This window comes from Diadema antillarum, unplaced genomic scaffold (assembly GCF_040938485.1).
Source record: "Diadema antillarum isolate AM-2024a unplaced genomic scaffold, OU_Dant_1.0 seq00000659_RagTag, whole genome shotgun sequence".
In the NCBI taxonomy this organism is placed as follows: domain Eukaryota; kingdom Metazoa; phylum Echinodermata; class Echinoidea; order Diadematoida; family Diadematidae; genus Diadema; species Diadema antillarum.
Window position 1 is genome coordinate 288246 of NW_027271571.1, and position 14296 is coordinate 302541.

General features: G+C 36.2%; 1 protein-coding gene across 1 annotated transcript in view; it reads right to left on the minus strand.

The window, feature by feature from the left end:
• Positions 1-5898, minus strand: part of LOC139736642 (condensin complex subunit 2-like) — a 28111-nt gene extending 22213 nt beyond the window's left edge. The window contains exon 1 of the mRNA XM_071647391.1: positions 5862-5898. The gene's annotated coding sequence lies outside the window, so the exon portion shown is untranslated. The remainder of the gene's footprint in view (positions 1-5861) is intronic.
• Between the last annotated feature and the right edge of the window lie 8398 nt (positions 5899-14296).

The following is a 14296-nucleotide window of genomic DNA, read 5'->3' on the forward strand; positions in this document are numbered from 1 at the left end:
ATCTGTGTTTACAAATATGAGAATGGATCCAAACATTATGTTCACCTTCAAGGTCAAACTGTACAGATAATTTTTTGATGAAAAATACCATATCTTATAAAATACCAGCCCTAATTTCATAAAACTTTGTAATAATGACCAGTACATGTTTGTTACCTATTCCTGAAAGTTTCACCTCTTCATACTTTGGCAAAAGTGAAATATTATAAAATATATAAAAGTGGTTTTATATGAATTCAAAGTAATGCCTACGAAATTGATCATCAATTTTGAGTAGTGAAAATATGACATTAATTCATATTTTGTGATATGTCATGCCTTTGTGCTAGAGGTGAATAAAAGGGGTATTTAAAAGGAATATCTAAAAGCAATTTCAGATGAAAAAAAAAAATTCTCCTTTTTTTTAAAATGATTTTTTGCAATATATTAGTCATTTCAATGTAATTTGACACCCCTAATTAAAATGCTAATTTATGTGCAGTTAAATGCAAAATTTTCACTCTTTCTTTACATGAAATGAAAATTTGAACACTCAGCTACAACAAACAGCAAAAAACACATTTTCACCAAGTTTTCTCATTTTTACCCTGTTACGCATTTGCATACCCTGATTGTGCTATTGACCTTTAAAGGACAAATTCACCTTCATAAACATAAGGATTGAGAGAATGTAGCAATATTAGTAGAACACATCAGTGAAAGTTTGAGGAAAATCAGACAATCCGTTCAAAAGTTATGAATTTTTGAAGTTTTTGTGCAGTAACCGCTGGATGAGAAGACTACTGCAGTGTATGAATAACTTAGATGTCACATGCGTACAACGATATAAGGAAAATATAAAGAGAATTTCACAAAATTCCATCTTTTGAAAAAAATACACATTCCCCTGACTCGTTACCGACAAATGTTATGGGTAATATTATTCCCCCTGCCTTTAGAAAGAGTCAAGTCAAGAGCTCCTTTATTATGCGAGAAAAGTGAAAATATGTTGAATTTTCTTTTACATTTTCTTTATACTGTTGTAGGCATATGACTCACAAGCTGTAGTAGTCTCCTCATCCAGCGGTTCCAACACAAAAATTTAAAAAATTCATAACTTTTGCATCGATTGTCCAATTTTCGTCAAACTTTCACTGATGTGTTCTACTATTATTGTTACATTCTCTCAATCCTTATGTTTATGAAGGTGAACTTGTCCTTTAATGTTCCGATTAACGTACTGTCGTAATAAGAACCATTATTTCATTGCCGGATTAACAAACCTTGTTGATAACAAAATTGAAATCATGCCAAAATGTTTGTAATAACCAGCCTTATTTCATTTCCAAACTAACGGACATTTTAGGTGTATCAGAATCTGTGTGTTTTGTAAAGAACCTTCAGAACAATAAAACGAATAAAATAATGTTATCTAATTTCAGATTATTGTATTACAATAACGCAAGCTACCCTCGGAAACTGTGCGTGACACACGGAGCGAACACACATTAATGTGGAGCGTTCGCCCATGCAGGGACGCTATAAATGCTTGTTCCGCTACGTATTTTCGAAAGCTATCAGCATTTCGTTATAACGGAGCACATTTCTTTTGTTTTTCTTTGTCAGTAGCGCTCGGAAAAGACTTTGTTGTAACAAAAATTTCGCTGTAATCGTGTTCGTTATAACCGAATTTTGTACCATAGACTTTAATGTCAATAATTTTGGGACCAGAAGTTTTACTTTACATTATAACGCAATTTCGTTATAACCGTGTTCGTTGTAACGGGAGTGCACTGTAAAACATTTCATGCGATGATGGTGATCACCAAATGTGGCAATGGTAATGTTCTGCAGTTTGCATGGTCATATATTATTCCTTGTCCCAACATTAGAATAAAAAACATAACTTCAGAACTGAGAGATATATTAGGGAGTTTTCGATTGGGTGAACATGAAGGTTGTGACGCCGAGTGCAAGAGTATGTCAAGGCGTCACGTCTGTACGTTGACCCGCTGCTAAAAACATTTTGATTTCGGGCGTCACGTCTCGTGACGTGTGCAGGAGGCAACCTGTGCCTTGGGTGCATATAATGCAGAATTTGTGACTTGTTTTTTTTAACTTGTAATATCTATTTTGTCTTTGACTAGATGCCGAATAGGTATCCTGGGATGAATTATGTGGATTTTAAAACATGATGCATGGAAAGAATACAAGGTAAATGCACTGCACCAGGCCATGCACCGAGAGGTAATTGCGTACAGCATTACGTGTAAATGCATGTATGGGACTACAGTATGCAGTGGCAAATTGCAGAACAACGAAAGCGGGCAAATAAAGTACATTATAGGTACCAGAGGCTGTAGTTTGCATGTCAGCGCTGCTGCTGTGACGTATCAAGATCATAAGCTTTCAGGTAATTATATTCTCTCGAAAGAAATAGGAAAACAGGTGAACTGAGCACAGATTTCCCAAGAGTCATCGCGCTCTTTCACATGATTTCGTCTATCGTGAGAGGAGTGTGACGTCATAGATAAGGCGGGTTGAGCGGCGCAAGTGATTTGGGTGGACGGTGATAACCAGGGTGGACGCGTTCGAAAATTGGGTGATGAGCCGAGGGTCGACACTCACGTATGCGCAGTACATAAAAAATATATCAACCCACGGTGACGCCTGGCTCAACGTGCAAATCGAAAAGTGCCTACTATAATAGTGAAACTCATCTGAAAATCATTGGATGAGATAGTAACATGAAATATACATTTAAAAGATAATTTGAGTCTTTTCTTCCGGAATGTTGTTGAGTCTTTTTTTTTTCCTGAAATACATTAGTCTAGGGCCTTCTTTTTTTGGGGGGGGGGGGGGGGGGGGGGGGGGGGAGGGGGTGGAGGAACTCTTCAAGGTTTGCTTTTGAGTTGGGTTTCAATATGTGCTGAACCTTTTTTTCTCCAAAATTAAAACTAAAAACTGGTAAATAATATGTGTCAAAATTGGTTTGATCATGTCATGTCATAGCAATGTAATGCACTAAACTCATACACTAAACTCACACCCCAGGCAGTCTGGTCTTTTCCTGAAAAGTTTACTAATTAATACTGTCTTTAGTTTACTAGAAGGGGATGGATGGGGTTGTTTAGGTTTCAAGAGTATTGTAAACTTAATGTAGCTAACTCTAAAACATACAAAAAGCTTTCCCTTTTGTGGGCGTAGCAATACAATACAAAACCGAAAGATGACCTGTTAATTACTCATTTACTTGCTTATTGGCTACATTGACCTACATGTAAACTTAGATCCCCTACTACTGGCTACACACTGCACTCAGGCTCAGCAAATCACTAAATATTATACGGCACATATTTTGCTGGGTTTTTATCTTTGTGAATTTAACAAAATGCAATTGATTATTTAATCTTCACAACTTGATTCTGACATGTAATATCCTGAAAGTGCCTAATGATAATATCTTGGCATAAGGGATCTAGACCCTTATGCCAAGATTATTATCATACAACATGTTGCTGCCATATCAATTGCACACTGATATAGGATCTAGACAGATCCTATATCAGTGTGCAATTGATATGGCAGCAACATGTTGTATGTGTAGACTGGTAGAGAGCGAGCAACATCAATTCAACCAAATCGCATACAAATTAAATTACAACACCCCTCGTCATCCAGACACCATTTCCGCCATTGCGTTGGTGTATGGTCGAAGCTACACGCTGCATTTAAAGGAAGAGGAGGAAGAGGAGAGGAAGAAGGAAAAGGAGACGGAGGCAGAGGAGGAGGAGAAGGAGGAGGAGGAGGAGAAGAAGAAGAAGAAGAAGAAGCTAGAACAAGAAGAGCTCTACAAAATCACTTGCATTTGTTGGACTAGTTCTATTATTCTATTTTATTAGCGATTAATTAACTACACATGTATACACAACCCACAGCATGACGTCTGGTCGAGCTTATTAAATTAGCAATTAGCGGCACTCCATTCACAGTCACGTTCTGAATTTGACAGACAAGTATATGTCTAATTCCGCGAAAAACTTCTCGTTTATAATAATGACATTGGCTGGGTCAGTTTTTCACTTCTTTAGACAGACACCATTGATACATACGCTATTGCGACGGTTTAAACCGTTCTGGTTCAACGCAACTTCGACCCAGTTCCCCAAGCATAAAAATGGTTATTATTTATATTTTTTCCAGCTTGGTTTTCAAACCGATCTGGAAAAAATATATACAGGATTAACCAGTCAACATTCTGACTCACCTCTTCCACTGTTTCCTCCTGTTTTCTGGTTGTTTCCCCCACTTCTTTGCAGCGCTCCCCAATTCATCGCCGCCTTCATTTGAAAAATGACCGCAGGAATGTCTACGGCGCGGCAAGTCAAATGCTCCATACAATATTACCAAGTTAAATTTAGCGCTCGAACAACTCACTAGTACTTTAGTCAATAAACGTAAGTGTACCGATATAGTGATTGTATGATTAATCCTGTAACGTTATATTTTTTTCCAGATTGGTTTGAAAACCAGGTTGGAAAAAATAATCATTTTTATGCGGGGGAAACTGCAACTGGGTCGAAGTTGCGTTGAACCAGAACAGTTCAAACCGTCGCAATAGCCATGAATTGTTTCAGCGCCATCTGTGGGATCATTTCGAAACTGTCTAACGGTTGATCACAGTGGCTAGTTATTTTCGTCAAATTTTCTATGTGCTTGTAAATATCTGTAAATAAATTGTATTATAATGTAAATAGCACCAGTCTGCAAGAATCTTCAGTCTATTGAAGGAGGCAGACTTAATCAGAAGAAGAAGAAGCGTATGAATCAATGACTATCAATGGTGTCTGTCCAAAGAAGCGAAAACCTGACCCAGCCAATGTCATTTATTATTATAAATGAGAAGTTTTTCGCGGAATTACGGTTAGACATACTTGTCGGTCAAGTTCTGAATCTGCTGTCAGTGCCGAGTGATGCTCAACCTGAGCATTGCTGAGAGAGCCTGGTTTTCAGAGTATTACTAACACTAGTCTAGATCTAGTGACAGTAGCACCCTGCGCCAGCGACATTTGTGTACAGCGACAGGGCTGTGCTAACGTTAGTTAGCTAGCTAGCTAACCCCGGGCCGGCGCGGGGCGTTGTATTACGGGTTGGGGTCGCTGTAACCGCAGCAGCGTCCCCATACGGACAAATACGTGTTACAGCGCCCCGCGACGGGGTTAGGGTCGCTGTAGCCCCGGAGACCGCGCCGCAAGGCGCGGTCCTGGCGGCTGCCTCGCAGCTGAGCGGGAGCAATAACAACAGTCACGAATAACTCCATTGCCACATTCACAGCGTGCTGAAGATATTCGCCTTAGAAAGACAACATTTTCTGCACTATAAGCAATGAAATGCATCACACAGTCGCCGAAATTAATCATTTAGGTTTATTAAATCGACCCATGTAAGTATTCCTAGTAGTTTTTGTTGAAAAATTAAGGAAATATAACGCCGAAACGGCACCGTTTTGTACAACTCCTCAATCTGAATGCGAAAACGGCACAGCCCCAACGCTGCACGTTGAGGCTTCGCAGTTAGGGTCGCTGGTGCGGTTAGCTAGCTAGGTCTAGCTAGCGTTAGATTCTAAACCAAAACCACACATAGTACTGTAACATACATTAATTGTACATAACTGGCAATAGGATGGGACTGGTGGAGTGGTATACTGTACCGTATAATTGTAACTTGTTAAGAGTATTTCCCCCAAAAAACGAAGTTTGTTCTTCAGTGAAACTAACGCAACATCACGGCGAAAAGAAAAGAAAAAAAGCCCAGGTCCAGTTATTTCCTTTCATTCATAAGACCACGAAATTACATATGATAACAATTAGTACAAAACTTACCTTTGATGTCACTGTGATCGTTGCAAATTGAAATCCGCGCTGAGAGAGATCATCCTCCGTTATCGGACATGCGCAGTACACTACATACCAACACGCAGCAGCGCGCTTGTTAATTGCACTAACTCGCTGCCGTCTCGCTTCTTTATACTGCATGCTGGACAGTAGTCTGGGCTCCGTCCCCTTTTCCTTGGTGCGATAAACCAAGAGAGGGCGCAAATTTTCTTATTGCGATAATCGAGAGACTCGGGTATCGCAGTTCTCGGCGTATCGCAATCCTCGGGTGTCACGCCCTCATACGTCTTGTCGCGTACACTGAATCACCCCTACGAGTAAAAAGAGTCCAGAAGCTAGACTAGCTGGACAGAAGCGCACGCTCTTCTTGCACTGAACTCTATCTACCAGATAAAGCGCACGTAGTGCGCTAAGTGGGCTTACTCTGGCCGATAGCCTGGCCCAACCACTGAACTCTATATAGTTCAGTGGGCCCAACACACAGAACTCAGAGTTCCGTGGCCCAACATTATGGAATCAAAGGTGGCCATTTTGATAATAATCCGTTGAGGGCGTGGGATTGTTCTCTACAGAGCGGGTTCATAGATATCTATCAACCCGCTCTGGTTCTCTACGTCAGTGCCGTATATAACATAAAGCCTGGTGGTAGTGTCGCTGCCCGGAATTGAATTAAATTGAATTGAATTTATTCATTTCATTTACATTTACATTTACATTGAATTTGAATTGAATTGAATTGAATTGAATTGAATTGAATTGAATTTATCCATTTCATTTCCATTTACATTGCATTGCATTGATGTTTACATATTGACACATAATATTACAGTAATATATCAGCATGAATTAACAGAATATAGAGTACTTATACAAACGGAAATGGGGTGACCCAACTAAAAGCATATAGCTTGTAAAATTTGTAGGTCACCATGACGAGTAATAATCATAATGATGTACAGAGTGTATAAGAATATAACATATATACAGACTCCTGAAACATAATTACATAACTTATGAATATTTATATCTTAAAGGTAGTAAACATGAATGAGAAAGAGAAGAAGGGAAAGCAGGAGATGACAGGTTCGAGTCCCACTGGTTCCTTTTTTCCTACATGTTTGTTAATTTACGGGTCCTACTAATTGACGCAAACTAATGCAAACTAATGCAAGCTCAATGCAAACTCAATGCGAACTACTAATTAATGCAAACTAACGCAAAATACTAATTAATGCACACTAATACAAAACGTTAGTGGTGAAAATTAGGGTGAATTAGGGCCTACAGCACCTGTGGCCTGTTTCTCTTCCTGGGCCACTTTGATAGTCGTCTCGAAACAGATATCGATCAAGTAAATCCATCCTATCGAAGAATGACTAACGTCATGTTTACTTCAGTACTTGCTACTTCAAGCATCTCACCTCAACAGGCAGCAAAAACTCGGAAAACCATTTTATAGAAATATCATCGAATTCATATTTTTTTGACCAAACAGATGTCGTTTACATTTTATTTTGCTTTCAAAATTCAGAAAATGTAGAACAGAATGAGGCACAAAAATACGGATTTTAATGATCGATCATTAAGGGCCGAAATACTAACAATTAATGCAAACTCAGCTCAAACTCCAAGACACAACGCTATCCTATGTAAAAACCACGTATATCGATTACAAATATTGGAAAATGACACCCCTAAATATTAGGTGTAACAAAAAACATTTCCCACTTTTGATGCTTAATAGTTCAAAAACTATATATCAGATAACGCTGACATTGATATGAGCAATAGCTAAATGGTTTACAATTTTGTTGGAGGCAATTTCAAAATGACAGCATAATTCAGTTTCATTAAATTAAACATTAATTTTTCATCTAGTTTTCAGATTTTGCTCTATTTTCAACCATCTGTACAAAACTTTAACTTTGCACAGAAGTCAATTGGTGTGTATGGAAGCAAGGAGGTTCTAGAGAATGGAGTCACAACCGTCTTATTTCCTTTGCTAGATGTTCGAAGCCGCCGCTCAAAAATATTTGAAGCATGTGGCAAACTGGATCTGCCGCTCAGATAGGAAGACAATTGACTCGTGTTTCATTGCATAATCACCAGCCCCTTTCAAAGGAAGATATGTCTTTGTGATGGTAATTACTTTTCGCTATCCCTTCTTATAAAAGGTAGGTGGTACAGACACGAGGATGCGCGAATGGAATTTGAGCAAAAATGCTGAAATAAAGATGAAAATTACTCGACTAGGCATACCCGGGCACTAATCTGATATATCTATCAATAAAGAATTATACTTGAAGATTATTCCACATTAGTTTCATTTGTGGAAATTAAGCGGAAAAGTGATAAAAGCAGCTTTCCAGGATGGTACAGTTTTAAACATTTTCACATGATACAGCTCTGATTTACACTTTTGCGCAAATTTCTGGACGGAATGGACTTTTGTTTTACATGCTTTATCATTACGTAACATTTCATGTCATTTAATAAATAAATAAGCAAAATATGGCCAACATTATGATAACGTTCAAAATGAATCTTCAGATTGCTCAGGAAGACGGCGGCTTGGAACATCGATCATCAAAGGCACAAGTGCACCTGTGGAATTCTTTTGTACATCAATAGAAATCTGACAACTGTTTGAATAATTGCAGCCAGTTGGAACTCCAATGTATTAAACCTCCTTGACGGAAGTGTGTAGTTGACACCAAGATAGTCAATGGTCCTGGACAATGACCAGGATTTGAATGCTACATTATTCATGAGAAGGCTATCACAGATAGTCTTTATTCATTCTGAAGTGTGGTGTATGCAAGCACATGGAAACATGTGCTTATTTTTTTCATGTGCATGTATTTCACCCTTTGCTAGGAATTAAACTAGCAGTGCCCAGGTAATCCATCATGAATAATTAATAAAGCATCCACGTGCCTTGGAGCAGAGCTCTGAACAGGTGGTATCCAGGTCCATTGTTCAGGGTCATCGCATGTACACACTCACATACACGTCATTAGTTCCTGAGTAAAGTTCAGGTTTTGTACAGAGGGTTAAAAATTTGACCAAAATCTGGAACCCTAACTTTGAAATTAATCATAGGATTTCATAAAACTTATATATAGGTTTTCATATTCAAATCACCTCCAACTAAAATGTACACTATTCAGTTATTACTGTGCAATTTATATCATATACAGAGTGTTGGTTACATACAATAGTGTTTTATTTGCTGGTTAGATGTACGGGAGAGTGTGTGTATAAGTAGAATGAGAGTTAGGAGAGAGAGAGTAGAGAGAGAAAGAGAGGTGGAGAGGTGGAGAGAGAGAGAGAGAGAGATGTGCAAATATCAGACTTTCTTAAAGCGGTTTCAAACAAAATGGTTTCAAATAGTGCCATTCTCTACCTCATACATTGTACTAATGAATAGTACAGTGTTTTGTTTCTTTGTCTGTTTGTTTTGTTTATGTCTCCTTCATAAAATGCCACAGAGCATTTATTATTTCCCTTCATTATGTGAAGATGTAATTTTTGAAAGTATATATATCATATTGTTTTAATTATGATGTGCATGGTATGCGTTGTCTCAAAAACGGTTGGATTTTTTTTTTATAACGTTGTGTTTTAGCGTTTTGGTGTTAGTTATTTGTGAGATCGAATTTTGGTGTAAAATGTGCAATAATATAACACAGAGTGTTGGTCATAGAAACAATAGTATACTATTTGTTTGTTAGATATACATATTGTACGTGAGAGTGTGTGTCAATAGTGGAATGAGAGTTAGAAGAGAGAGAGAGAGAGAGAGAAAGAGAGAGAAAAAAAGAGAGGGGGGGGGGAGAGAAAGAGGGGGAGAGATGTGCAATTATCAGATGCTATTTTCGTATATACAAATGCACATTATGTAATGCGAATCATTGATTGACTGATTTGATGTAATGCGCTGTGTATAGATTGAATGTATTCTGATATGGAAGTTTATGTATATTACGAAGAGAAGATTGTGAGGATATCATTTTTTTTTAAATCAAACTGATTATCTTTGTTGTGTAAAAATGTCTTGATTTGAGCCTTATGATTATCTGATTATTTTTGTTTATCTGACTATTTTTGATTATTTTTGATAAACTGATTATTTTTGTTGCGTAAAATGTGTTGATTTGAGCCGTATGACAACACAACATCTGTATCAATTAATATAGTATAAATGACTGGTATATATAATTAATATAAATTTATTGGTTTTTTTTATAATCATTGAGAACAGTAATATATTGTATCTGTAATATCTGATTTTGTTTTGTATTATATGTTAATCTAATTGTGCAATGGTTTTGATGAATAAGATTGACCCTTTGTTATTTTAATGTATTTTTTTTTCATCGCTATACATTGTATTTTGTGAGCATTTTTAATGTATACATGGCCATTGTTAACAATGTCTGTAATTCAGCCTCCGGGCTGCGAAAGATATTGATTAATAAAACACCATTTCAATTCAATTCAATTCAATTCAATTCAACTCATATCAATGACAGTTTTATCTGATATATAGTTTTCGAGCTATTAAGCATCAAGAGTGGGAAATGTTTTTTTTTTTTGTAACACCTAATACTAATTAATGCAAACCCGAAGATACAACGCTATCCTATGTGAAAATCACCTATATCGATTACAAATATCGGAAAATGACACCCGATGTACAAATTATATGCAAACTCATAACGTTTACCAATGTTAAAATAACCTAAATCGATTATAGATATCGGGAAATGACACATCGAAACACTTTAGTAATGCAAATTCAAAAACAAAAAGTTTTTCTGCCTGAAAACTACCTACATCAATTACAAATATCTGAAAATAACACCTCGATATTAAAAAACAAACAAACACGATATTATATATAGGACATGTAAAACCATACTTCCAAAACACTATTATTTTCCTGTATCAAATTTTCACTCTTGCAGAAGCGCAAATTTAATTAGCACCAGACTGAATAACAGTTTCCAGCAAGAGTGGGGTAGTGATGTAGAGGAAATTTTAATTCCCAATGTTAGAACTCTCGAATTTTCAAGCGGGAGCTTTATTTTTAAAAATACTTCCAACACTCCAATGATTCGCAGAGAAATTTTTAAGCAAATTCCGTCGGGCATATCCCAAATTGCCAATTGTTTCTGGAAGATATAATCACATTCCTAGAAATTAAAGATTTTGTACCCATTGCAATAAGAATAAAATTGGTGATTAATTTTTCATTGCAGCCTCTTAAATGAGCAGCGAAAGAAATACTTAATCAGATATCACAGGAAATACCCAAAATGAAGGTGGATCAATTATTCAATTGTGGAAAGATGGCAGTCCTTCCTAGTTAAACCAAGTTTTAAAGTTAATAAAGAAATATGTTTAGATGACTAATATTTTTTCGACCTTTTCTTAATTCCTACATAACCCTTTTCACAGCCTGTGCCTTATCTGCAACATGTATCCCACTCTCCCCTCATTCTCTTCCTTTCTCTTCTCGCTCTTGTGTCCATATTTCATGTAATTATTCGACCAAGTAAAGAATATAGGATACATATCATAAACATTTCAATCATGAAACAAAACCAGAATGAACATTACAAAGGAATGCACTGTAGGCCTACTGTATATGTCACATAAAATAAAAATGAAATAAATGGAGCCAAAATGAGGGTCAGGGGACACAGAAGTTATTTACTATTGCCCGTAGACATGTGAACCCACACATGGTGCCCCTAAGAAACATTTAACATTCTTTATTCATCGTATGAATATATATCTGTACGTTTTTGCGTTTTTTAATTTTCTTTGTTGTTGTTCTTTATGTTACTCATATTTCTTTCGTTAATTTGTCCAAGGAATTTGTCATCAGCTTTGTGTCCTTCTTACAGTTTCCTCTTGCTCTTTTTTTATCCTCTCTCTCTCATCTGTCGTCATATTTTCCTTCCTTTTTGTTCACTATATCGTTTATATAAAGCATGTGTTTCTGTACATTCTTCTTTGTTTCTTTTCATCAATCGTATTTCACTCTTATTCACTTTATCATAGCTGTTTGTATAGACTTAAAGTTACGTGCAACTCTTTATTATTGAAGTAATAACATGAAATATGATTTTAAATTGGACTCCAATAGCCAGAATATGGGTTGTTGAGTAAAATGAACTTTCAACTTCCGACTACAGTCCCGCAAACACGTCATGAAAGGAAGGTGTCGATCGATTAACAGATCGTGCAACGCAAACTCCCGAGCGCATTAGATCGATTTTCTTTATAATACTGTATCTGATTCCTCCAAATTGCTGCCAATTAATGTGCCGAAACGATGGAATAATAGGTAATATCAATACTGATAATTGACTTATATTTGTATGTTAATACTTTCATGAATGCTTGTTCACAACAATAGGTAAAACAAAATGCACCGTCTAGGAGATTGCTTGCTTGCTTGCTTGCTTGCTTGCTTGATTGATTGATTGATTGATTGATTGATTGATTGATTGATTGATTGATTGATTGATTGTATGAATGATTGATTAATTCTATTCGATTTGAAATTATTTCCACTTTGTGTTCGCTAGCACAAAAACAAACATAATTGACTTATAATGATTATACAATAGCATTTTTGTCCATTTTTTTTGGACGTACAAAAAATGATAAAGCACATGAAACTTTTGCAACAGAAGAGCATTTATGTAGTCAAAGGAGCCTACGCAGCTTGTATTACCTGCCCCCCCCCCCCAAAAAAAAAATAAATAAATAAATAAATCACATCGATACTTTGATTGAATTGATCTGAATTCATTTCCACTTTGTGTTCACAAGAACAGGAAAAAATTAGTTACAATGATTATGAAAAAAAGGAAAAATCTATCTTTTATGTAAAAAACATAATAATCTCAAATCATGTTCAAATTATAGACGCTTGCAACAAACCGTAAATATCTAGTTTAAGAACCTAAGTGGAGGAGTCAAAATCAAAAGCACAGCCAGTATATTAGATAGGCCCCCGAAAAAAAATCCCATCATAACAGAACCGTAATTTACACAAACAACAACAACAACAGCAAAGTATTCATACCTTTAGAAACAAGCCAATAACTATAACAACTGAAACTAAAGCCCCGCAATGATTACAGAAAATGAGATGGAAGGATACGAAACAGAAGGAATAGATGAGACAACTTAAGATTAGAAGGGAAAGAAGAGATGGAGAGGGGAGCTGATATCGAACAGAAGAATTCAACATTTCAAACATAACATTGTTGTGATATTTGGTTCCTAAATTGTCTCTTAAAATAAATGATAGATTGTCGATGTGTCAAGGTTGAATATAAATTGGTTAGTATATAAATATTCTTTGTATGTGGGGTTTTGTTTAACCTGATGTTGTGAACAAACATTGATAAAAGTACTAACATACAAAGGCAACTATTAATATAGCCAATGTGATTTTGATTGTTTTGGTACAGTAATTGTCAGTAATTTGTGGGGAAACAGATTTATTTTAAGACCAACTGCGCTAAGGAGTTTGCATTTCAGAACCTGTTAATCGATAGACACTTTCCTTTCACAAGTTTGCAGTATTGTGATTAGTGGAAAGTTAAAATTTTATTTCCTTCACTATATAACCCATATTCTTGATATCGGAGTCCAATGTAAAGTCATATTTCAATTCAATAATACAAACAGAGTTGCAAGTAACTTTGAAAATATAAAAAATAAGTATATAAGTAAATCAGAGTGAATCACGATTGATGAAAAGAACCAAGAAAATGCACAGTAATATGTAATATAGGCCTATTATAATACACGACCCCGTGAACAAAAAAAAAGAATGAAAATATGGAGAGAGAGAGAGAGAGAGAGAGAGAGAGGCGGTGGGAGAGAAAAAGAGGGGAAAGGGAATTCCTAAGAGTGAGAAGGACCCAAAACTGATGACATGAGCACAGCTGTACAAATTTAGAATGAAAGAAATACGAGTCACGTATAGTTAAGAAAAACAAAAAGGGAAAATAAAAAACCCAAAGACGTACGGAAATATATGCATATGATAAGTGAACAAAGAATGAAGGAAAATGGAGATGAGAGCGAGAGGAAGAAAAATGAAGAGAAGGAGGGGAGAGTGAAAAGACACGTTACAGATAAAGAAGTCACAATCTGTAAAAAAAAAAAAAAGGCTTATGCAGTAATTAAGAAAAGGACGAAATATAGTCATCTTAACATGTGTCATCTATAACTACAAAACTTAGTTTAAATAGAAAGAACTGCCCTCTTTTCGTACTTTTCACAATTAAATGATCAACCTTCGTTTTGGGTATTTTTCTGTGTTATCTTATTAAGCAGGTCTATTTCTTTCGCTGTTCATTCAGAGGCTGCAATGAAAAGGTAATAGAATT